Source organism: Schistocerca nitens, chromosome 9 (assembly GCF_023898315.1).
Source record: "Schistocerca nitens isolate TAMUIC-IGC-003100 chromosome 9, iqSchNite1.1, whole genome shotgun sequence".
NCBI lineage: Eukaryota > Metazoa > Arthropoda > Insecta > Orthoptera > Acrididae > Schistocerca > Schistocerca nitens.
In genome coordinates, this window is record NC_064622.1 from 175985468 (window position 1) to 175997317 (window position 11850).

Consider the following 11850-nt stretch of genomic DNA (forward strand, 5'->3'; position numbering starts at 1 on the left):
TTCCTTCTTTCGTCGATGAATTGAAACATTTCTTCCATTATCCGATGTTTCTGCGCCATTACCCCCTTGTACCTATATTTGCCTGTCGAACTTAGGTGATTGCTCTTTCCAGAGAGTCCAGCCCTCTTCAAGTGAGCTCCCTTCCGTGGTATTCATTATCGCAGTATCTATGGTCTCAGAGATTTTTAAACGCATCTCATCACTCATCAGTACTTTAGTCAGGGAAAGACAAGGAACGGAAACATAAGTCAATTAGGAATGAAATAAACAGGAAGAGCAGAGAAGCCAAGCAAAAATGGCTGCAGGAAAAATATGAAGAAACAGATTTATTCTTCCGGACGAGTCTCTTTAAACTTCAGCGTACTCTTCATCATTGCTAAATTTTGATCCGCTTGTATATCTGAACCTTGGTAAGCTTTACAATCCAGTATCTGATTTCGGAGTCTCTGATGATGCTGTAATCCAGTTTAAGTCCTCCGTATCTCTAGACCTTATCCAAGTAAACTTCCTCCTATTCTGATTTTTGAATAGTGTATTCGAAATTGGGCAACGGCCTTGCCGCATTGGATACACCGGTTCCCGTCAGATCACCGAAGTTAAGCGCTGTCGGGCGTGGCCGGAACTTGGGTGGGTTATCATCCGGGCCGCCATGCGCTGTTGCCATTTTTCGGGATGCACTCAACCTCGTGATGCCAATTGAGGAGCTACTCGACCGAATAGTAGCGGCTCCGGTCAAAGAAAACCATCATAACGACCGGGAGAGCGGTGTGCTGATTACACGCCACTCTTATCCGCATCTTCAGTACAGGATGACACGGCGGTCGGATGGTCCCTATGGGCCACTTGTGGCCTGAAGACAGAGTGCTTTTTTTATTCGAAATTACTAAACAAATTTATTGCAGAATTCAGTTAGCCTTTTTCCTCTCTCGTTCCTACTCCAAACCCATATTCTCGCGTCACTCTTTTTTTCTATTCCCCAACTGCCATTTTCCAATCTCCTATGATTATTCGATATTGTATCCTCTTACAGAATCAAATTACCCGTTCAGTATCCTCATATACTTTATCTCTCTCTTCATCTTCTGCTTGTGACTTCGGAATGTCTACCTGAACTAATGTTGTTGGCGTTTAATTCAGATATATACCCGTTGAGAGAGTTCTCTGGTTCCCGAGGAGCATACTGCTAAGGCCAGTAGAATTTTAATTCTTTCAATTGTTGCGAAATTATCCTATGAATTTATATGAATTATTAACTAAACACTTAATCGTTTAAAACAAGTGATATGTTTCGCATCCATTCCTCAACCACTCCTTACAATTGCTTTCCATTCATGCTTCGTCCTCTACACGGCTGCTTCGAATAAACCGTTTCTACACAGCGTGTATATTATAGACTCCTGTATTTCGTGTGCGCAGCAGCACCGAAATTCCTCTTGAGGAAGGTACGAAGTGCAGGCATGAATCTTTGATATTCTGGGAGAAAGCCCCAAAGGCCGCGCTCGTGAGTGTGCGTCGATCGAAAGGTGAAGGTTCTCAAAAAGGCGAGGCGGCTGGCAGGCACGGGGTCTGTGCTCGCAACCTCTTCGGCGGCCGCCGGCTCGCCAGTGCCGGACAACAGACGGCCTCGTGTGTGTCCGGACATTGTCCTGCTAAGTGGGCCTGCTAGCTACGCACACATACTCAGCCCTCTGGGACGCACGGTAGCGTAGTCCAGAACAGAGTGTGTTTGCCCTAGTGTGTCGGCTCAGATTGTTGGGTCTCTGTATTAATTGTATCGCAACACAGCCACACATTTCCTCTTAACATGGTTCCTGATACAGGGTGAATCACCTGAAACTTCGACTGCAAATGTTATGAAAATGGAAACTGCTATTGATGTCCGGTTTTCACAGAATGGATTGATAGTCAGGGGCTCCTATTGTTAACCAATCAACAGATTGTAATCATTATTAGAAAGTGTATTTTTATGCAAACATGTACTTTCCTAGATGGAACAATACCTATTCACATTAACAAATCAAAAGCGGTGTAAATTAGAATATCAGCGGTTTTTCTTGCAGGACTCTACTGCGAGTCGCTTACGAGATATCGTATTTTGAAAAGTTCCTACACTGTCACTTGTACAACACGAGGACTGTTTGGAAAGTAAGGTCCGATCGGTAGCGAAATGAAAACCACAGTGAAAATCAAATTTTTTTTATTCGCAACAGTTAGCCACACATTCCAGGTATCTCTCTAAATAGTCGCCGCTCCGACTTAGACATTTGTCGTGGCGTTCCACAGACTTTTCAGTACCCTCGTCACAGAAAACAGCCGCCTGTGCTTTCCTTCAATTCTCTTCGCTGGTCTGCCTTTAATTGTTTGTGCCAAAATAGGAAGCGGTTCATGTGAGCACAGATGAACAGCGGAGAGAGCCAATTAAGGACTGTATTGTGGGCTATCAAACAAACACCATCGAAAACGCTGCATGAGCGTCTTCATTGCTCCTGCAGAATGCGGCTGAATATTATCTTGAACGAAGAAACGCATGACATTTATGTTATGTGGGCTGTGTAGCTTCAGGCGAAATCCCTCACCAGATCCGCATACTTGGCGGAAGACACTGTTTTTTTAGGCATTTCTATGTGATCACTCCGCGCACTGAACTGAAAAGAGCAACGTGAAGCGATCGATAGGTACACTAAAGTCACTGCCCAACACTGCCCAACACAAAGATCCATCGGATTTTCACAGTCGTTTCGCGCCTAATGGGACCTTACTTTTCGAATACGCCTCGTACCTGTGGTGGTACATGCTAAAGAATATCACAAGTGAATACGTTAGTTATGTGCGTGCTGATCAGTAATGAGACAAGTGGCCATCACAGGTTGTGTTCAAAGTGACCACCGACATCGGCAGTACACGCCTCCAGTCTGGTATGGAACGACTATTGCACATGTCGTGGCATTTCAGGGGAGGTGTCCGAGCAGGCTGAAATAATACCGTCGTTGCATATCATCGAGTGTAGCTTGTATGTCCTTGTGGACAGCGTCTTTCAGCTTTCTCCTCAGATAAAAGTCTGCAGGTGTCAAATTTTGGAACGAGCTGGCCAATGTATGGGTCCCCTGCCTCCAGTCCAACGATTTGGAAACAATTTGTGAAGACATGCTGTTGTACTTCGTGCACTGTGGGCTGGACAGCCATTAGTATCACAGGTTTCTACTAGTCTGCAGAGGAACGTCTTCTAGCATCCGTGGAAGATGGTCTGTTAGGACGCTGCGACGTTTCTGCGCGTTCAGTGTTCTGTCTTTGAAAGCGGCCCTATGAGCTGATGGTTCACTATCCCAAACCATACGTTTACGCTCCATGGACGCTGACGTTCCACCTGATGAAGCAAACACGGATTGTCAACAGACCAATAGTGTCTATTTCGGCGGTTTTCCTGGCCATGATTGATAAATCCGGATTCATCACTGAACTGGATATAATACATCTGGAGTCTTGACGCCCATGTACAGACGTTAACACAATTACCATAATCGATACCATGTAGCTCTTGAGAGAGATGATAGGGATGAGACTTATGTCGACGCAGAATACATAGGACGCTTAAATTGCGCAGGAGCTAACGTGCGGATCAACTGCAACAGCAGCAAGAACACTTGTTTCCCTTCATCTTTCGTCACTTGTTTCCTTCTGTTACTTTGCCTAGGTGTTACACTATCATTTACACGTAACAGGTTGAAGAGGTTGATAAATGGCTGTCGAGATGGTTGGCGTCTATGGGGATATCTTAGCGCATATACCAAGTAAGAAAGAACTGAAGCGCCGGCCAGTGTGGCCGACCGGTTCTAGGCGCTTCAGTCTGGAACCGTGTGAACGCTACGGTCGCAGGTTCCATGCCTCGGGCATGGATGTGTGTGATGTCCTTAGTTTAGTTAGGTTTAAGTAGTTCTAAGTTCTAGGGGGCTGATGACCTCAGAAATTAAGTCCCATAGTGCTCAGAGCCATTTGAACAATTTTTTTTGAAAGAACTGAATTCTTCCTGCACTCTCCATACACCATGAGAATCCGATGAAAAAGAAGCATTTCTCAAAGGCGAATAAGGTGTCCCGTTTGTCTTGACCCACCAAATAATTTTTTTATGGCCAGAAGCAAAATAAAAAAATGTATAAAACAAACATTATTTAGTTACAAGGAAGACTTTAAATAGTATGAATTCCTTTCTTGTAACTTCGTTCGTTACCAAGCTATGAACAGCAGTATGAATTTTTTTATAGCGCACTATATTTTGTATTCGGTAATCCACTTCCCCTCCTGAAGACCTGCTCAAAAACGTAACAGAGTTTATCAGTTACGTAAACATGACGTTATTAACCACGAAACACAAAACTGACTGACTCTTCTGCACTAGCACACCATGGACGTAGGGTTATTCCGATACCATCAAAATGTCGATACCTTCTCAAATGCGTAGTAATCAACTCGTCTTGCAATGCTATTTATATAAGTAATCCAAAACTATCGATATCTACTTATTTAGAGACTTTTTTAATTTTTTATGCAAATGAAGTAATGCTGAGTATACTATGATACTTTGCCTTACTGATTATTTTATATAATCTCATAAAACACTTAAATACTTTTATTTATTTATCAGTTATAATCCTTAAACAGAAAGGCAACTTTGGAAGGTAGAAGACAACATATTTCTATTCTGAGTCACAGTTACACCAGTTTTTGAAAATAAATGCTCGACAGTCAATAATGTTGCAATGACGATACGATATCGTCGAGAATATTTGTAGAAACGCGAAACATTTCCTTTCATCTGTTTCCGCTCAGCAGATGGATTGCTTTTTAAAGATGTTAAAGGTTTTTACGAATAGATACTTCGCCACTTTGATGCGTTTCTTTTTGCCGCCGTGCGCTAGCTGTTTATGATATGTCCAAAAATGGTATCCCCTGTACCAGTAGACGGAGCATCATTTTCCTCCGATTAGATCATAATTTTGAGTTTCTTGTGTGGCTCGCACGCATGCTGCTGGATCTTCAAAAGGCGGACTTTTAAACCTTCGACCCAATAGAGCAGCAATGGCTGCACGATTATTTAGCTCAGTTAACGTATACCTTTTCTTCAGCTCCCCCAATACACCGTTCTTCCATTCTCTGACAATGGTGAGATGTGAGACTGGTGTGATACTGTTAAGTTCTGTTGATAAACAATTAATCATTGGTATAATTTTGTGCATTGTAACATACTTATTTTCTGACACTCCTTTTGTGACGTATCCAAGGAGCTTTTTATAAAGCTGTAAGTTGGTTGCGTGTTCCATCTCTACAGCAGATCGAAGCAAGCACTCACTCAATCACTCACTAGTCGGATGGGCACATAACACCGATTCTATAGAATACTTTCTTTCGGACACCGAGTAAGTATCGAAAAAATGATTCGATTCTAAGAGTATGCGGTATCGAAACAAAAGTATCGATTAATGACTTGTATCGCATCGCTAAGAGCAGATACCCGGGTTAACGAAACTTGTGTTTGCTGTAGGTAAATTGCAAACAAATGGCAACACGTAGAAAATGCACAGCCGTCGTTCAGTCAATTGTCCTCAGTCGAAAGTTTGTGTGGTTACAACGTACACCAACGAACACAAGTTAGAAGTGGTACTCATCTATGGAGATTGAACTCTACGTTAGCAGAACAGTACCACATGAACCGCAAACAAAAAAAACAATATTGTTGTTATTATTCTGCTGACTTACTTTCTCCAGAGATATACTCACACAAACGTCCAGCTGAAGAAGGTTGACTGAATGACCGATGTGTAATTTCTTTGCTTTTCCATTTGTTCACTGTAATCTCCATTAAGGGGATGAGTTACGTTACTCCAGATGCTTGCGATTATGGTTGTACAAGAGAGTCAAAGTCAGTTTTGTGTTACATGGTTAGTAACAGGGCCCCATACTAGCTAAGCAGCAGTTTCTTGACACTAAGTGGACAAAGCGTTGTTTGGCGGTCAGGATAAATGGAACATAGGCTACTGTATACTGAGGGTTTCAAGAAGATGTTCCCCATAACATCATATCTTCTACGGCTATTGAATGAAGAGAAACTTGCGGTAATTTTTACCTACAAGGTTTTTATTTTCGAAAGAGCCATCTGAGCTTACAAGCATATTTCTTTTACAGACACGCACATACAACGTTGCGATATTTTTTAAAATTACTTTTAGGATCAGATATTTCATTTATCTTCCGCAAATGTTTTAGTGCTCTCCACAAAACGCATGGAAAACATCCGGACGACTGTCAAACTTGTTTTATACTTTTACGAGCATCACAGGATTTACTGCCTTCACATACATCTCCAGCCCCATCTCATCTACGTGTATGCTCCGCAGATCACACTGAAGTGCCTGCCAGAGAATTAATCGGACAATCTTCACAATAGTTTTCTATTATTCCACTTTCGAAGAGCACGAGGAAAGAAACAAACAACTATATCTTTCCGTGCGAGTTCTGATTACCCTTAGTTTATTATGATGACCCTTTCCCCCTATTTAGGTTCCCGCCAATGAAATACATTCACAATCGGAGGAGAAAGCTGATGACTGAAATTCCGGGAGAAGATCTGGTCTCAACGAGAAACGCTGTGATGCGACGTGCTCCTCTAGCATTACTTTTCCTCAACAGTAGTTATCGATACTAGTATTATTTTTCGAATTTTGGACAGGCCAATATTATCTCAGCTGCTTTTCTAAAAACTTTCATGTAATTTTATACACAATATGTTATATTTCAAGCTAAAATTTATGAAAAGGAATTACTTTATTTTCGATGTTACAATCGATAAGCATTAGCTCCGAATGTGCAGTTAAAATTAATTTTTTTAGAAATATTTGAAACTAAGAATTAACTGGCACACTTAAAAATTCTATAATTAATTACGCAATCTAGTACTGTTTACTATGCTTTATGAAATAACAATCGAAATTAACAGAAATTCATTTGTCAAGAAAAGTTTTAATATGGTTATTACCGCAGAGTAAAGTACTAGTAAGCATGCCTTTTATGTAAATGGACGTATCTTTGTATTTTGGGCGAACAATGTAAATTTGGCTTTTTTACTGGGAAAATGCAAGAAAACTGTATGATATACTATTAGGTCACAAAATATATTAAGGTAACAACAAAAATTCTGCAACAACTATCTTCAAATTCATTTAGATCAATTCAACCATGAGGATCTAAAATGTGAGAATTTCAACAATCAGACCCCTAAACAAGAAGAGCTGGAGCCAACTCTACTTGAAAAACTAAGTAAAATAGAAAGTTTATTGTAATCCTCTCAGATTTTTCGTAAAAGACTTTGCTTGTTGTGGATAGTAGCTGAAATTAGAAAGGAGGGGGAGATTACAATGCCTTATTTCAATGATGTCCACCCCAAATTCTGTATCATGACCGTGCCGCTCATTCCCCTATTTCTCGATAGTACAAAACGTGCTGCCCTTTCCCTGATTTTTCTCGATGTACTCCGTTAATCCTATCTGATAAGGATCATACATAGCGCAGCAGTATTCCAAAAAAGGACGGGCAAGCGTAGTGTAGGCAGTCTCTTTAGGAGATTTGTTGCATCTTGTAAGTGTTCTGCCAATAAACCGCTGTCTTTGGATGGCCTTCCCCACAAAACTTTCTATGTGCTCTATCCTATTCAAGTTAGCTGTAATTTTAATTCCTAGATATTAAGTTGAATTTATGGCAATACCATGAGGTCCGGAGAACGTCGACACCAGTAGTTCGTTGCGAGGGCTGTTCGTCCCTTAATGCTGGTAGAGTAGTAAGCCAACATTACCAGGTACAGTTCTCAGTGAACTGCACCTGTCGAGATGGTGAATGTGAAACGCCTTTTGTTTCCGTGCCATCGCCGTCTCGACCCGAAGCAAATTGGATGATGAAAGAGTCAGCGAGGAAGCTACTGGGAACTTACCATTGGCACCAAGACGAATTCTAGTTTAAATGCTGAAGTTAACGTTCATCTCAAGTTTTTTTCTAAATCCCTGTGGGAGATACAATATTTTGAAATTGGATGAATCTTTTTGAAACATCTTGTATTTTGCGAGGCAGAGGGCCGTTGTTACACCAGCGCAGAATGGGCCAACTACGTTTCACACCTACGTGCGCACATTGATGAGTAAAGAAAATTTTCGGCATATGCAGCTACAGCTTCGCAGAAGGCAGTCAGAATTACGCACTATAGGTTACAAAATATAACTAGAGTCTATGCATGTGTATCGTAAAAGTATCTCCAGTCCATTAGTCAGCTTTGCAGTGAGTGCATGGGCATACTTGTTGCGACTGAAGACCTAAGTGACTATACGAAGAAGATGGTTCAAATGGCTCTGAGCACTATCGGACTTAACTTCTGAGGTCATAAATTCCCTAGACTTAGAACTACTTAAACCTAACTAACCTACGGATATCACGCACATCCATGCCCGAGGCAGGATTCGAACCTGCGACTGTAGCAGCCGCGCGGCTCCGGACTGAATCGCCTAGAACCGCTCGGCCACAGCGGCCAGCATACGGGGAAGAGCACAACGAGGTGTATTCATAAAACTCTATAGATTTGTCAGGACTGCATTGACTGGAGCCCTGTTTATGATTTTTCGAGTATTCCCAGTCGATACTTATGTGACATAAGTATGGCTGTGTCGTACCGGTTACAGAGATGTAGAAAGTCCATGAAATCTAAAATCTGTGGATTGCAGACAAACCTAGCTTAAAATTCTGAAACGTTAAAAAAATTGCAACGTTGTTGGGATGAAGTTACAAAAATTTGAAGAGTCCATGGTATTATCGCTGATATCAGGGAACCACTGCAACTGAAACACCTTAAGCCATGTCAGCCCACCGTACATTAGCGTTCATGATCCCTAGTTGCATTATTTGTGTTAAACTGGGAAACGGCACTCAGATGTGTGTGACTGTGGAAAAATTGAGAGTTCCAAGTATACAGTATTAGCTTGTCCACTTGTGGAAGAAGTTAGGCGCAGTTCACACTGAGGCGATACGATACGTGATGCGACTCAAGATACTACGCAGAAGCAACTCGCATTGACGGAGAGCACAGAAACGATGTGTCGTGTTGCCCGGCGCAGCTAGAAGCTCTGGTCGCTCCACTCAATCTGTCCTGCAAATTTGAAGCCGCCAGAAAAACAAAGAGTGCACAAACTTGACATTAGTGTCAACTACACTCTAAGATAAGAAGACGACACACCACGAAGGAAATATCCGAATGCTAGGAGAATCGGTAAATGCGTTGTACATGTACAGACTAACAAATGATTACAATTTCAGAAAAATTGGAGAAATTATTCGCCCTCGGGCAAACAGTGATTCGGGTTGGCATTGATTGACAGATCGTTGGATGTCCTCCTGAGGGATACCGCGACAACTTCTGTACAAATGGCACGTTACATCTTCAAAATGCCGAACTGGTTATACATTTTTAGGTTCTCGCTTACATTCGTATGATAACACGGACCAATTTAACGACGTGCTCATTCGTCTAACCGCTTGAAACGTTCTCAATTGGGGAGAGCATCTAAGCATGTATCGAGTAGAGCTGATATCGATTATGATGACAGCGCTATGGTCGCTTCTTTGTTTTTTCGCGCCAGAACGAGCGAGGGAGTCACGTGGTGGCGTTCAACCGTGTGCTTGGTGTGAAGATGTTAAGGAATCAGGCTAAGAGAACAAATAAATTTTGTGACTATAAAGGTGTTTGATGCTATGTAATCATTCGTGTACGTCACGAGACGTAATCCGTGGTTCGCGAAGTCAAAAACCACGAGAACAATCGCGAGAACATGATTAGATGCCCGCGAGAATCTCATCCGCGCCGGCAAATGAAACTTGGATTACCTATATTGCCACGAACGCCGAATCTGGATTGCAGTATCAGATTATGTATTGTGGTGTAGTGTTACTGTATGTATCAGTGTATCAACATATTTATTATTTTGTGATCCGTGTAACAGTGCAGCCCTGTGTAGTGCAAGTGTTAAAGAAAACATCAATGGATTATACTAGGCTGAAACTTAAATTTCGGACATTCGCACTCCTTTATTCCCCTTATTAGTTATCGTTTATTGCAGCAATACTCAAGCTGCTGCTCCTAGACTGCAAGGGAAGAAGCGAATGACGATTGGATTTACGAGGTGAGTGGGTACAATTAGCAAACACAGACGGAGCTATAGCCCCACCCTCCCCCATTCGCTTACAAGTACCGGCGACCTTGCTGGTCGAGGTATGTTGTGACAAGCACGAAGACTATGAGCAGAAACTCTGGCCGTGTGCAGGTGGGCATTATATTGCTGAATATAAGGCCAGGATGTCTTGCCATGAAGGGTAAAGAATGGCGCCTAGGATATTGTTGCTGTGGTGGATTTCAGGCCCTATGCTGCCGACAATCAGGGTCGATATCCAACCGTTGCTCGGAGCGACTTCAGACACGTCTTCGACGGAAGCGGAACTCATCACTGAAGGCAGTTCTACTCCACTCAATGAGAGTTGAGGACGAATATGCCTGACTGCAAACTGACTTATTACTGTACAGTGTTCAATGGTAGTTGGTGCAAGGGGCGGCGTCAACTCATCCCCCTCCCTGCGAGGTGCCTATTAATTGTCGCTGGAGTCACTGAAGCACCAGATGCGCGAGGATAGATGATGATGATGAATCCGGGCCTCTGAGTGCCTCTCTGATGATATCTCGGTCTTCCCGTCCTGTTGTCTCTCTAGATCAACAGCTTCCTTCTTGACGCTGTGTTCGGCCATGGTTCATCTACTCTTGCGGACGTCACCGAACAGTGGCATCGCCTGTATTCAAATATCGAGTGATGCAGCTATTACTCCAACCGGCTCCTTGGAGCCCAACTATACACACGGCTTCTCTCAAATCCAGGTATCTGTGTGTACTGTTCACGCGCATGTCTGTAACGCATAGTTACGGTCCAGATGAGCACACGAAATGAAACTCACAGAGACTTTGTGTCCTGGTATCTAAATGTCCCCTGTATGATATCCTTTACAGCTGCGCTGTGAAAACGTACTGCAGCGTCACACGTTCATCCATCAGCCGATAAAGCTAAAATTTTGCGTTTTCCGTCGCTATCTACATGAATATCAGTCAGTGACCAATTTGAATAACTACTTCCTGGTGGGTCATCTTTTGGCTTAGACTGTAACAGTTGGCCGAATACTTTTGATCAGATAGTGGATGAACGAATCTTTAACAACGTCATCAACTTATAAAAATGTTCGTAACAGTTTCTTCTTGAGTCTACATACGTATGAATCGGTCGGATCAAGGACTATGGCACCATTTAGAAAACCATCAAACACATTTTAAGTTTCTCCGCATGTGCAGAATTTACACTATAATCTAATTTATTTATTTAGTGCCGCAGGGAGTGGCGCGCGGTTTGAGGCGTCATTTCACAGATTGCGCTGCCCCTCCCGCCGGAGGTTCGAGTCCTCCCTTGGGCATGGATGTGTGTGTTGTTCTTAGCATAAGATAGTTTAAGTAGTGTATAAGTCTAGGGGACCGATGACATCAGCAGTTTGGTCCCTTACGAATTCACACACATTAGAACAGTATTTATTTAGTACCACGGACAGAAATCCGTAACAGAGCGGTTAGACGAATGAGCACGTCGTTAAATTGGTCCGTGTTGTCATATGAATGGAAGTGAGAACCTAAAAATGTATAACCACATTCGTTGGAGTCCAAACGAAGCCATAACAAATGGTTCGTCGTTTTTGCTGGGGAACATTCTGCAGAAAGTATGTAAAAGATCGTCG

General features: G+C 42.5%; 1 pseudogene; it reads left to right on the forward strand.

The window, feature by feature from the left end:
• The first annotated feature begins 545 nt into the window (after positions 1-545).
• LOC126204675 (5S ribosomal RNA) lies at positions 546-663 on the forward strand (annotated as a pseudogene).
• Positions 664-11850: the final 11187 nt, after the last annotated feature.